Below are 14,895 nucleotides of genomic sequence, written 5' to 3' on the forward strand. Positions count from 1 at the left end.
ATGTTAGCATGTGCTTTACCACTAAGCTACATCCCCATTCCTCAGCATTCATGACTTTGAGGGGTACTATTTTAATATCTGTTTCTTGAAAGAAGACCACAAACATAAACATTTCGGTCATGAGCCATCCATGGGCTGTGTGTGTAAGCTATGGGCATTGGAGCAATATGAGGGGACTGGTCTTGCTTTGCAGGCTGATTGGGCTGTGTGATGTAAGTGCACCTTTGCTCTGGCTCTGCCTGTGATCCCACACAGCACCTGAGATGGGTGTGACTTGCCAAGATGTCAATCAATCTGCTGACCACAAGACATCACAAAGGGAGACTCCACTTTTTGAAACCCCATCCTCTGCCTTATTTGGTGAAGAACATTCCATCAAAGCTCTTTGTGTGTCTCCTCTATAAAATAAAGAGATTCTGGGTGCAAGCTCTCTCTTTCCAGTGCTGTTCAATGCAGTCCAGCATGGAAGCTGACACCTAAGGTCACAGAGTAGTCCCACCCTCTATCTGAGAGACTCGTGTACATGTGTTGCAGGATTTCTTTGCGTTTTGTTAGTTCAGTGTTGCAGCCAGCTCTTTTGAACCCAGCTCATTAGGGAATGTTTCATCAGCAGGCAGCTGATGAAACATTCCCTAACTTAAAAAAGGAACAATATCATCAATTTACACCAGTGTAGTTGTTCTATGATTTTTTTTCATATTTTATTGGTGAATTATAATTATACATAATAATAGGATTTATTGTTTAACAATATTCTTTGGTCATTTTAATTCCCCAATATTTCCCATTTCTTTTCCCTCCTCCCTTCCCCTTGTCCTCTTACTCTACACTACTGATCTGCCTTCAACTTTTAAGAGATTTCCCCCACAAACTTTTATCCTCTTTTCCCCCTCCAGCTTCCAAACATGAGAGAAAACATATGACCTTGAATTTCTGAGTCTGACTTATTTTGCTTGACATAATACCCTCGAGATCCATTTATACTTAGGCAAATGGCATAACTTAATTCTTTATGGTTGAACATAACTCCATTGTGTGTGTGTATGTATCACATTTTCTTGATCTATTCATCCATCTCTGGTTCCATAATTTGGCTGTTGTGAATTATGCTACTGTAAACATAAGTAAGCGTATATGACTGGAGTAGGAGACTAAATCTTGAGGAAAAATAGCAAGCAATAATATAAATGGATCATATGGTAATTCCATTCATAGTCTTTTGAAGAACTTCCATATTGATTTCCATAAGTGTCCTAACGTAACAATCCCACCTACAGTGTTAAGTACTTATATTCTTGATGGCTGCCATTATAACTTTAGTTAGATGAAATCTCATTGTAGTTTTTATTTATATTTCCCTAATTACTAAAGATGTTGAATATTTGTCATATATTTTTGGCCATTTGTATTTGTTTTTGAGAAATGTCTTTAAGATCATTCACCCATTTACTGATTAGATTATTCGTTGTTTAGTTGAAAGTTTTTTGAATTTTTATATATTCTGGATATTAATCTGCTGTCAAAAGTGTAGCAAGCAAAGATTTTTTTCTTCCAAATGAAGTGTAGAATTTTTTCTAGTTCTATGAGAAATTTCAGTAATATTTTGATGGAGATTTCATTGAATCTGTATATAGCTTTTGGTAATATGGCTATTTTAACAATACTAATTCTGTCTCTCCATGAACATAGGAAGTATTTCAACCTTCTAGTATCTTGTACAGATTCTTTCCTTCAGTGTTCTATAATTTTCATTGTAAAAGTCTTTCATTTATTTTATTAGACATAGTCCTAGGTATTTTTTTAAGTTTATCATTAAATGGTTTCCAGATTTCTTTCTCAGCAGATTTGTTGTTGATATATAGGAAAGCTACTAATTTTTATATGTTGATTGTGTATGTTGAGGGCTGTTCTATATTTATTCTAATACAGTAGCCACTATCCACATATAGGTATTGAACAGTTGGAATTTTTCTTGTGAATGCAACATAATAAATTTTAAAGAAAATTAGCTTTTTTGAATATCAGTACCCATTAAGTTTATCATTGCAAATGATAACCTGGCAAATGCAAATTTGCTCTTATCATCCATGCCTTTCCTTACCCTAGAGACAAATACATGGATCTATTCTTCTAAATTCTGGTATTATTAAAGTAAATGTTTGGAGGGACAAAGCAGAGCAAAAACTAGTTTGTTTGCCTGTTGATCTTCTACATTCAAAAAAAAAATTCACTGTGCACATTTAGATTGTGTTTTATTATTTTTCATGGTATCTGTCAATTCTATAAAGGCATTTCTTCCCAGTGTTTGTCAGATATTACAAAACCTTAATATCCACTACTATTGTTAACTGAGTTGATTTGGTAGGCTTTCAAATTTATTCCATTGGGAAGAGGGGTGGGAATATCTAACAATTCTCTCAAGTTAATGTCACCACACAGACATCTCGACCATAACTTCACAAATTGTTTAGTATGTTGTTATATTTTCTTTGCCAAATATTGCTAAAAGTAAAATTTCTAAGTGCAAATAGAAAATTAAAATGCCTTTAAAAGTAGAAGTGTCTAAACACTAAATGTAGATATATATAAATTTGGAGAAGTAACAGAAAAAAGAGCAGATGGTATGGTAGCAATAAAGAAACCACTTGTCTCAGAAGAAGAAAACTTTTGCTGAGTATCACAAAGTAATGAAACCACAAAGTTTTTGTAATGACATTCATCCATCTCAGGAGAACATATCTTTAATTAAAGCTCAGATTCCATATAGTAATTATATTTTACATGTTAAGCTGATTTTTATTTTCTCTCTCTCAAGTGGGATTTGATGTGAGTACGCATGTGACACATGTTAGTGATATGCCCTTTTAATGACCAGCACAGATATATATATATATATATATATATATATATATATATATATTTACTCTCCTCAGTGCTTGTATTCTAATGATTTTCATTCTCAAGTTTATCTAACATTTATATATATGAACCAAATATATATATATATATATATTGCAATCAGACAGGATTGTGAGCCTGCAAAATACTAATACTTACTAGTTTTACCCCTTAGCACGATAATATGTTATTTCAAAGCATCTTTCAGTGCTGCAGGATGAGTCAAGTAATAATGAGATCCAGGTTTTGTTTTTTGTTTTCCAGTTTAGATATCTAGTAATTTTCTTTTTGGGTCTAGAAATCAAACATTCTTTATTACTGCCATTTACTACGTGACAAGCAACCTTCTCAACAGTATTACCAAGAGAAAATCCTCATGTTGTCCTATTTAGTTAAAATTTGCACCTTTAAGAAGTTTCAAGAAAGCTCTTCAGAGATCCATTTTTGTTTATAATTGGCACTGAACTCTCTTTAGCTCAGAGATTTCTAAAAACTTATTTTTCTTTTAAGTCATTATGACCCACACCTTTTAGTTAGAGCTACTGAAATTCTTTCTGCACTTGTGGAAACTTCAGAGGATCTTGAATTCTCCCATATGACCACAGCTTTTTGGCTACTTTGTATGTGGTTTCAAAAATAAAGCGTTGCTAAAAATTTCTATTTGATCTGCTATGCAAAGGTCATACCTTACTTTAACCAGAAGAAAGTGTAATAGCATCTTCGATGTCCTGAGGAAAAATAACTGTCAACCTTTTGTGTACCAGGAAAAAAAAATCTATAATTTAAGAAAGATGTGAAGTAGCTTTAGTTTAAGAAAAGCGAGTAGGTTTCCTAGTACCAAAAAACTCTACAGAGATTTTCAAGATGAAGTAATCCCAGAAGGAAGCAAGTATCAAAAATAATAAATGAAGAACCTATGAATAAATTTCTTTTCAAAAGCCTATAAAAATAATAATATGTTACTTAAGACTTTAAAATAGTACTTAAAATTAATAGCACATAAATCAGAAGGAACAGGTCAGGATTTATTATTCATTTTAACCATTTTCTATATTTCTCTAATAAATGTTGGCAAATATGGCCTAACATCTGTTTTTGTGTGACCCAGGAACTAAACATGGTTTTATGATTTTACATGGTTAAACAGCAATCAAAACAAGAAAGCATTTCATGACTATGTTAATCAGCTTTCTGTCACTGTAACAAATACTTGAGATAACCAACTTATAGAAAGGGAAGGTTTACTTTGACTCAGAGATTTGGAGGTTCAAGGACATGAATAATAATTGGTCCTGTTGCTTTAAAATGATAACAATAATGGCAAAATGTATAAATTACTCACCATGTATTAGATGTAATTCTAGATAAACATTATTTATGTATAAATTTACATTTTACATCAGTGTGTTAGAAACAACCCATTAAAATAGTTATCAGATGATTGATGTTTCAAATATTAAAAATGCAAAACATTATATCCTTAAATATGCCTCTGAAATATCCATTTAAGAACTTGTATCTGCTAAAGATAACCATAATATTTTTTTTAAATAAATAGCATCAGTGATGAAACCACTGAAACAGAAATTAAGAAAATTACTTCATTCACAATAACCTCAAAAATAGATAAGATACTTGGAAAATTAATCTAATAAAAGAGGTGAAAGACCTCTACAGTGAAAACTATAGAACACTGAAGAAATCAACTGAAGAAGACCTTAGAAGATGGAAAGATCTCCCATGTTCTTGTATAAGCAGAATCAATGTTAAATGGCCATATTACCAGAAGTGTTATTCAGATTTAATGCAATTCCCATTAAAATACCAATGAAATTCTTCACAGAAATAGAAAAAGAAATCATGAAATTCATTTGGAAAAATAAGTGATCCAGAATAGACAAGGCAATTCTCAGCAAGAACAGTGAAGCAAGAGGCATCACAATACCAGACCTCAAACTATACTACAGAGCCACAGTAACAAAAACAGCATGGAACTGAAACCAAAACAGACTTATAGACCATGGTACAAAAGAGAAGACACAAAGACAAACCTACATAAATACAGTTATCCCATACTAAATACATGTACCAAAAATATTCACCGGAGAAAACATAACCTCTTAATAAATGGTGCTGGGAAAACTATAAATCCATATGTAGCAAAATGAAATTAAACCCTCACCCTACACAAAACTCAACTCAAAGTGTATCAAGAACTTAGTCACTACAGAAGAGACCCTGTGCCTAATAAAAGAAAAAGTAGACCCAAATATTCACAATTTTAGCCTAGGAACTGACTTCCTTAACAAGACCCCTAAAGCATAAGAAGTAAAATCAAGAATCACTAAATGGGATAGATTCAAACTGAAATCATTTTTCACAACAAAAGCAACAATCAACGTGAAGAGAGACCTTACAGAATTGGAGAAAATCTTTACCACGTACACCTCAGATAGAGCATTAATCTCTTAACATATATAAGGAACACAAAAACTTAATACCAAAATAAACAAACAAACAAATAAATAAATAGCCCAATCAATAAATGGGCTAAGGAACTGGCCAGATATTTCACAGAATAAGAAATATAACCAATCAACAAATATATGAAAAAATGTTCCACATCTCTGGTAATTAGAGAAATGCAAATCAAAACTGCTCTAAGGTTTCATCTCACCCCAGTCAGCATTGCAATGATCAAGAATGCAAACAACATTAAATGTTGGTGATGATGTGGGAAAATGGTACACTTATCCATTGCTCGTGGGACTGCAAATTGGAGCAACCATTACATTAAGCTGTATGGTGATTATTCAGAAAACTTGGAATGAAACCACCATTTGACTCAGCAATCCCATTCCTTGGTTTATATCCAAAAGACTTAAAATCAGCACACTGCAGTGATGCAGCCACACCAATGTTTACAGCAGATCAACTTCAACTCACAATAGCTAAACTAGAGAAGCAACCTAGGTATCCTTCAACAGATGAATGAATAAAGAAACTGTGGTAAATATATGAAATAGAATATTACTCAGCCTTAAAAAGAATGAAATTATGGCATTTGCTAGTAAATAGAAAGAGCTGGAGAATATCATGCTAAGTGAAATCAAACAATCCCATAAAATCAAAGACCAAATGTTTTCTCTGATATGTGGATTGTAATTCACAATAAGGTGGGGGGCTGCTAGGGAAGAATAGAGGTACTTTGGTTTAGACAGAGAGTGAAGGGAAGGGAGGTGTATGGGGATAGGAACAATAGTAGAATGAGTCAGACATTATTTTCCTATATATGTGTATATATACATATATATGATTACATAACTGATATGACTTTTTAGATACCTCATGAAAGGCATGATGCAAAAATAATAATTTTAAAGCTAGACTTCATTAAAAATCAGAAACTCTCACTTTGAAAAACATGCATAAAAAAGCTAAAAACTGTGAAAAATTTTTGCAGCAGATACTCAAAAGGTACAAAGAACTCCTAAAACTCAACAATAAAAAGAAAATAACATCCAAATACACATGTATAAAAACATCCAAATACAAATGTATAAAAAATTATACACCCAAATACAAAATAAATGGCCTAAATATATGACTTACCCAGATCACAAAAGTTTACTAAACATGGTTAGAAATGTTAATAAATTGAAACTGAGGAGATATCTGAATGAACACTTTAGTAAATAAGATATGCAGAGGCAATAAGCATGTGAAATGTCTAATATCTACTCTGCCACTAAGGAACTGAAAATTAAGTATATATATATAGATATAGATATAGATATAGATATAGATATAGATAGATATAGATATAGATATAGATATAGATATATAGATAGATAGATAGCATTATACACGTAATAGAGTGACTAACTTCCAAAACACTGGCAACATCAAACTTTGGTAAGGATGTGGAACAACAGAAACTTCAACATATGCTGGTGAGAATGCAAAATGCGTCACTTTACAGCACCTTTCGGCAATTTCTTTGGAAACAAATCATACCTTTGCATATGCTCCAATAGTTGTGCTTTTTGGAATTTTCTAAAATAAGTTTAAATCCTGTGTCCATGTTAATATTTTCACCCAAATGAACATTACAGCTTTTTGGGAACATTCATAATTGCCAAAATGTGGAAGCAATAAAGATGTCCTTTAAGAAGCAGAGCTTAGAGGGAAATTCATCAAAATAAATGCATATTATACAAAGATAAATTTGAAATCAATAACCTTAGGAAACTATAGAAAGAAGAGCAACTCAATCCTGAAATAAGAAAAAAAAATAATAACAAAAATTAGAGCAAATAACTGAAATTTTAAACAGCAAACACAATGGAGAAAATCAACAAAAGCAAAAGTTGGTTCTTCATTAAAAATCCATTAAATTGATAATGTTTTAGTGAGGCTAATCAAGAAAGTAGAGAGAAGACTTAAACTTCCAGAAATGTTGAAGGATTTATCACTGCTGATACCACCTACTTTAAAAGGATAATATTATAAGTACACTATAAGATATGCAGAAGGCAATAAGAACACTATTAAATTACCTATGCCCATAAGATGTTGTGTATGAAACACATCAATTTCTTCTTTCCTTTTTTCTTTACAAAGAAAGGTACATAATCTTTTTGAAATTCTAATTTATTACAAATTTACCCTTTCATGGGATCCTTGCCTCTTAAAGATAATTTAAAAACAACCAACAATTCAGGTGTTATGAATGCAGATGCCCAAAACTCTACAAAATATTAATATTGAATTTAACAATTTATAGGAAGATTTATATTCCCAGACCAAGAGGAATTGATTTTAGGTAATTAATGCTGGTTCACAATGTATCCATGTAAACCATCACACAATTGAGCCAAACGACCAAACTGATTAATGTAGAAATCATTTGACAAAATCCAACACCCATTTTCATCATGGTTAAAAGATGAAAACATGAAGAACTAGGAATAGAGTCCAATTTCTTCAACTTGAAAATTGTGCATCTAAAAAGTTCTATAGTTTATATCATACTAAACAGTAAGAAATTAGATCCATTTCTCTAAAAGCAAGAAAAAGTAAAATTGTCTTTTCCCACAACTCCTATTTATTGTCACACTGGGAGTCATGGCTAGTGAAATAAGAGTGAATGGAAATAAAAAATGTGCACAGATTGAAAAGGAAGAAATGAAAGTGTCTATTTACAGATACCATGTTTTCTCTATACAGAAAATATTAAGCCATCAGCAAAAAGTTTAAGAAATAGTAGCTACTCAAGTAAAGTGGCCAAAAGAAGATCAATAAATAAAATAAGTTCAATTATTTCCTATATACCAATAATAAATCATTCAACTTCAAATTCTAAAAATACCATTTACAATTACACAAAAATTAAATGGTTAAGTACAAATCTAATAATATATATAAAGGATCTATATGTGAAAAACTATTAAAAACAGATTAAAGAAATCCAAGTTCTTTATAAATTAAGATGTATCCATCTTCATGGATTGCAAACCATGATGGCTAAGATGCTAGTAAGATATTATTTCTTCCCCATCATAATATAGTTTCAGTTTAATATCCATCAAAATTACAGGGAGCTATTCTGTGGGGAATTATATGATTTTAAGTTCATATGGACTTGAAAAAGACCTAAAATAGCCAACAAAATGTTAAAGAATATGAAGTTTGCAGAATTCTCACATTCATATTTCAATGCTACTGATCCAGACAGTGTATTGTTATTGGTCAAAAAATACACATATTGGTGGTCTAGAAACGCAGAATTATAGTGGGCTGATCTTTGACAAAGGAACAAAGACATTTGTTTTCCATGGTGAAAGGATACTAATTTCAACAAATAGTGCAGGAAAAATTATACATCCAAATACAAAATAAATGACCTAAATATATGACTTATCCAGATCACAGACGTTTACTAAAAATGGTCAGAAATGTTAATCAAAGTGAAACTATAAAACTTCTAGAAGAGGGGGCTGGGGTTGTAGCTCAGTGGTAGAGCACTAGCTTAACAGTGTGAGGCCCTGGGTTCAATCCTCAGCACCACATAAAAATAAATAAAATAAAGACATTGTGTCCAACTACACCTAAAAATAATAATAATTAAAAAAAAACTTCTAGAAGAAATTTTATGTGACCTGAGGTTGAATATTAGATATAACACTAAAATCATAATACCCATGAGAAAAAAGATAATCTATACTTTATTAAAATTAAATATTTCTGCTGTACAAAATACACTGTAAGAATAAAAATGCAATGTATACATTTAGTGAAAATATTTGCAAAATATACATCTATTAGAGGAGTTGTATCAAAAATATAAAAATAACCCTTAAAACACAACATATAATAAAAAATAAACAGCAAATATTCTACACAGATGCCACACTAAAGAATATACAGAGATAGCAAATATACATATGAAAATATTACCAAAATCATCTTGACACTAGAGAATACAAATTACAGTAAAATAAGATGCTACTTTATATCTATTAGAATGATGAAGAACTACAAAATTGAAAGTCACTGGGAAAGATGAAGAGCAATAAAATTTCTCATTCCTGGCTACTGAAAAAAAAGTATTACTGTCACTTTGGAAGAGAGCTCAGAAGTTTTGGGATGAAAGTTACTAACTATGAATCCTTATAGTATTAGCAAATAAGAAAGTGCTCAAAAAATCTCATAATGATCAGAGTATGCTAAGATGATTCAGGAGGCAACAGAATAAACTCCCAGCACCCCAAGCTGGAGCAATTTAACCAACAAATTAATGAAAGTAATATTGTATTGTAATCCAATCTATTACATATCCATGAGACAGTATTTATAAATAAAAGTTTAGATAAAGAAGGAAATAGAGGAGAATAAATATTTTTTGTGCAGAAGTATTCAAAATGATTGATGTTGATACTCTTTCCTCTATTAGGTTGAGTGTAATTCTTCACTCCTTAAGTGTGGATTATGCCCAAAGAGGACATTATGGAAAACTGAAGGGTGAATTTTTGTTTTCAGAAAAGCTTTTTCAAGTTTTTTTTATTTACAATGCCAACTTTTAAAAGCTCACTAAATTTAACTAAACAATAAACTAGGCAAAAATCACTTTACAAAAGGAGTGAAAGTCCAAAATGCCACTTTCTACAGAGAACCCACAGTTCAGTTTTATTCAGAGTAAAGAAATAAATAAATTTTGTCTCATACTATAAGAAATTCAGCCATGGTTTGCAGTCTGTATTCAAACTATACATGCAATAAGGAGAATATTATGCTAATACAATTGATTTGCTGCTGCATTTGTCTTCTATTTGTCTAATATCAACAATTATAAACAGAGCAGGTCAACTAGTATTTGGAACAGTCCTTACAATGTTTCAGTGTCAGGTACAACTTTTCACTTCTTTTCACATCACTGGTTCTCTTTGGATACCTGGGCTTCCTCTTCTTCAGTAAAGTCATTTTTTATATTAAAGGTTTTTTGAATCCCCTCAGGAGTTTCCCCCTTGATTATATTGGTAATAGTCTTGCATGTAACATAAAGCAAAGCTTTGACATCTACTTTTAGGAATACTTGGTCCCAAACTGGCATATCATCTGTTCACTTGTTTTTGTTCTCATCATTCTCAGGAAGAGGAGGCTTGTCCTTGTGGTGTGTGCACCACTGAATGATCTTTTTGAATATTGCTGCATTAACATTTGGTAGAGGAACTGGGTCATTGTCTCCTTCATCATCCATTTCCAGATTTTCCAACACAGTCTTGATTGTCACAGATTGTTTGGCAATTTCTACATCAACTTCAAATATCTTCCCTTCGGAACTCTGCAACTTAATTGAAGCCATGGTGTTTGGTCTCAAGAAGAAGGCGGGAGGAGGGAGGCATTCACACAAGGAAGGAAAAAGGTGAAGGACAAGTCCAATGGCAAGTAACATTTTAGTAGAGAAATTTGATTAATACTTCCTCAGCTGGTGATCAAGGTTAATGTTAATAGTTATGTTGATGCTGTATACACATGATCTTCCTCTCCCAAACCCATTACCATGGCCCAAGAGTGAGAGAAATATTAGAAAAATTGTAATAGAGAACATACAAGACTGGTATTCCTCAAAATTATCAAGGTCGTCAAAGATAAGGATTCTGGCAAACTATCACTGCCTACTTAACCTAAGGACACATAATGAAAAAATGTAATGTGGAGTACTGAAGGGAATCCTAGAGTATAAGATGTTCATAGGTAAAACCTAAGGAGATCTTAATAAATTGTGGACTTCAGTTGATAATTGTGTATGTCAATAATTGTTTGTATTAATTTTGACAAATGTGCCATGATAGAAAATTTAAATAAAAGGGAACTTGATATATAAAGTCTATCTTTATGATGTTTTTATAAATGAAAAAGCTTTAAAAACAAAAACATTTATAAAAAAATAACTAAATCACCACTCAAAATAAAAAAAAAAATATTTTACATATATAATGCAAAATGCTATTGAATATGTTTTATAATGTTTCTGGTTATTTAAAAATAATATAATGTAATTCATAGTTCATTATCAATACATTGAGAATTCAATACTAAGGTGTTTTGGCAAATATGAGGTAAATTTTTCTGGTGATTACAAATTTTTAAATTAATATTAATAATCCATCTTTATGGAAATGTAATATTAAGTTGACAATTAAATGTGTATGATTGATGTCTATCTGAAATTACTCTTGAGTTTTAAATTATGGATTTCACACCTGATGTATTCCAGTGTGTGTTGATAACAAATGGAAAACATTTCTGCAGCACGGCCAGCTAAATGATCTCTATTAACTTAATGGTAAACATCCCTTCATGCTGTGTTTGCACAAAACACAGAATACTTTACAGATCAGGTGTATGAGAAATACATTTAATTGGATATTAGTGAGACTGACATGCACAAGAAAAACACATCATTAACTGAGAAGATAATTTGAAAGTTACCTCTGTTGTAGAAGGAGTTTGTGTAAATTAATAATGCTCTTTTGTGTTTATGTGATGCTCAGGAGTTTCATGCTTAAATTTAACACAATAATAACACGAACAAATTATTACCAGTTATTTAGGCCAGATGTAAATGTGTGCATCAATAGACGTATCTTATTTCAGTCACTCCCTTTAAACACCTGAACTGCTCATTATTATAACTTAAGAGTAAATAGAAAATTAGTTGTTTTAATACCCAAGTATATAAATTAATTATAAAATGAATCATTATCATAATTTTAGGAGCTCATTAGGAAGAAGAGGTAATGTGTATTTCTTGAATAAGGACACTGAAAAAATAAGCCAAAGTTCTAAATACAATATATAGGCAGGGGGAAAAGAAAAACAGGTGTGTATATAGTGGTATGTCACATTATATAGCTTGGCCCATATTCCAAGGGTTTGGAAAGGCTTCTCTTAATAATAAAATTAGAGTTTAGTTCAAATACATCTTAAGGTCTTGGTTTTGTTCAATTTTCTGTGAGTGTTGGTGGGAGAAAGAGCGGTAGCAGAATCTAGACAGCTTTTCTTGAGCTCCAAATTCTTTTATTTTTGCTTTAGAAATAACTCTTGACTTTGTCTACTCTTTCTTATCTCACAGTCCTAGTGAAAAATGGAAAAAAAAAAAACTGGTTAAATCATATTAGGAGATTTAGTAATATCAGAAAATGGCTTGAAAGTCTACCTGAGTCACTTTGAATATGTGTTAACATCAGATTTCTGGGAATGACTCCATATTTCCTTAATAAGAAACTATAAGGGACAGTCTAGGAATACCTATATTTTCTTTTTCTATATTGATCTATATTTCCACATCAAATTCTAGATTATGCACCATATCTAAAAATATGTATTTCTATGAATCTAGTGGAATTAAAGCTATTTCAAAAATCAAACATTAATTAATATGCCCACAGTGTATTCTACCCAAAATAACCCAGTGTTCTAGACAGTGTGTTTCTAGCATCAGCTGGCTTATCTGTGAAAATCTTATTCTCATTGTACACCCACAATAACATTTTTCTTAAGTTACAAGAGTTTTCCGGGGTTACAGAATTCATGTTTAGAAATTAATAATGTACCACAGAAAACATTCTCTATGTCTTCCTTTTCTTCCCTTTTCTCAGATTTAAGAAACAAATAAGATAAGCTTTATATTTTTTCATAAATTCTGTGTATTGAAGTCTATCGTACAATTACACAATTGATTCACTCTAGATATACAGTTTTATGTTGAAAATGCAATTGGTTTTGCAACCAACATCATGACCAAGATAATCAGTATTGTGATTGCCCATCAAAAGTTTCCTAATGCCATTTCCAATCTTACATTTAAATCAGAAATTAGCACTTATATGATCCATATCTAAAGAAGTCCAGTTGAATGATTATCCTCCTCTCTCTCCTCTTTGAGTATGGAAAATAATTTTTTTTTGTTGAAGTATTAGAAGTCAGTTCTGATGACTCTCATTGTCTCGTTGTCTCTAGAGTAGCTCAGAGACTCTGTTATGCAGTCTACAGCATCATAAAGCACTTCCCTTGAAAAATTATTGGGTCTTCATAAAAAGTCCTTGTTTTCAACTATAGTTAAGAAGTGCCCTGTTCTCTCTCATGTAGAGCAGTATATATGGATATGAGAACATTGTGAATAACCCTATCCTGATAAATGTTGAACTGACTCTATGGATTAAAAAAAAAAGTTATAATTTGAAGTGCTTTACAATTTTCAGGATGTGTGTATTTCCACTGTGACTGAATTCAAGCTAACTACAGGAAGCATTGAATGTGGATTTTGAAAGAGATTGCTAACAACAAGCCCTCAAATGCTCATATGAGCCAACTCCACCAACACATCACTACCATCACTCAAAGAGAAACAGTGTTTTTTTTTTCCTGACTTCATAAATTTAAAAAGAGCATTAAAATAGAAAAAAAGAATAGTGCTGACAATTGGGATTACTTGTGTCCATAGAGCTTAACCATTGGGAAAGTGAATAGAGACTGTTATAACCTTTGGGAAAGGGAATTGAGACTGTTATAACCATTTGTTTCTCTTTTATTTATTTTTCCTTTCAAACACACAACATGAAAGCTATAAACAATAAAGAACTTACTGCTCCATCAGGGAAATCCTACAAACCAATTGTCCAGGAAAATAAATTGTCCCTCTTGTCAATACCTCCCCAATCAGGACAATATATAGCTCATCTGGGTATAGAGCTCACTTATTAAACAACAGTTTATGTATCATAACTCACAAGAATCACACCTTTCAGAATTCAGTAATCAGTAATTATTAAGTCACAGTCTACCCAAGCCTAATCACTTCCTGCACTTTTAAGACCTGTATTAAATCATTTGGGTCCAGAAACCAAAATCTTACAAACAATTTTCCTTTTTCGAACCCCTTTGTAATGCTACTGAGACTGTCATACTGGTGTTCACTCTTGCAGCAAGCAGTTTGCATAATGAATTTATCTTTGCTTAATCAAAACCTTTCTCCTTGGATATTTTTCATTGAATTGTTCTTAGTTTTCTTGGGCACTGAAGTATGGCAAATATACAGTGGTGCAGCTCTTGTGCTTTCCTATGCTTACAGCACACAGAGCCATGTGGAGAAGGAGCCTTGACTACAGAGTGTTTCCTTGCCATTCTGATGCTTCTCTCTTTGCTGTCATTGGTGAGAAAACTGAGCACTGACACTTGCTTGAGCTTTGGGAAGCCATAAAGTTGAGGCACAATTAATTACGTATGGTGATTATTTCTGGATTCAGAAATTCACTCTTACTGCCCAAATTGCTTCTAGACTAGAGCTGTGCCATTAATGTGATCATAATCACTTCTCAAAGGCTATATCCTTTCTGAAAAATGATGAAACACATCTTACAGTATTGATCTGGACAGCAATTATTCCATTTAGGATATACTTCCTTTAGAGCTATCAAACCACCATTGACATAA

The 14,895-nt window shown here is 31.9% G+C and overlaps 1 pseudogene; it reads right to left on the minus strand.

The window, feature by feature from the left end:
- Nucleotides 1-10,315: 10,315 nt before the first annotated feature.
- On the minus strand, nt 10,316-10,762 carry LOC107153317 (annotated as a pseudogene).
- Between the last annotated feature and the right edge of the window lie 4,133 nt (nt 10,763-14,895).

The sequence above is a fragment of the Marmota marmota genome, unplaced genomic scaffold, assembly GCF_001458135.2.
Source record: "Marmota marmota marmota unplaced genomic scaffold, marMar, whole genome shotgun sequence".
Classification (NCBI taxonomy): Eukaryota; Metazoa; Chordata; class Mammalia; order Rodentia; family Sciuridae; genus Marmota; species Marmota marmota.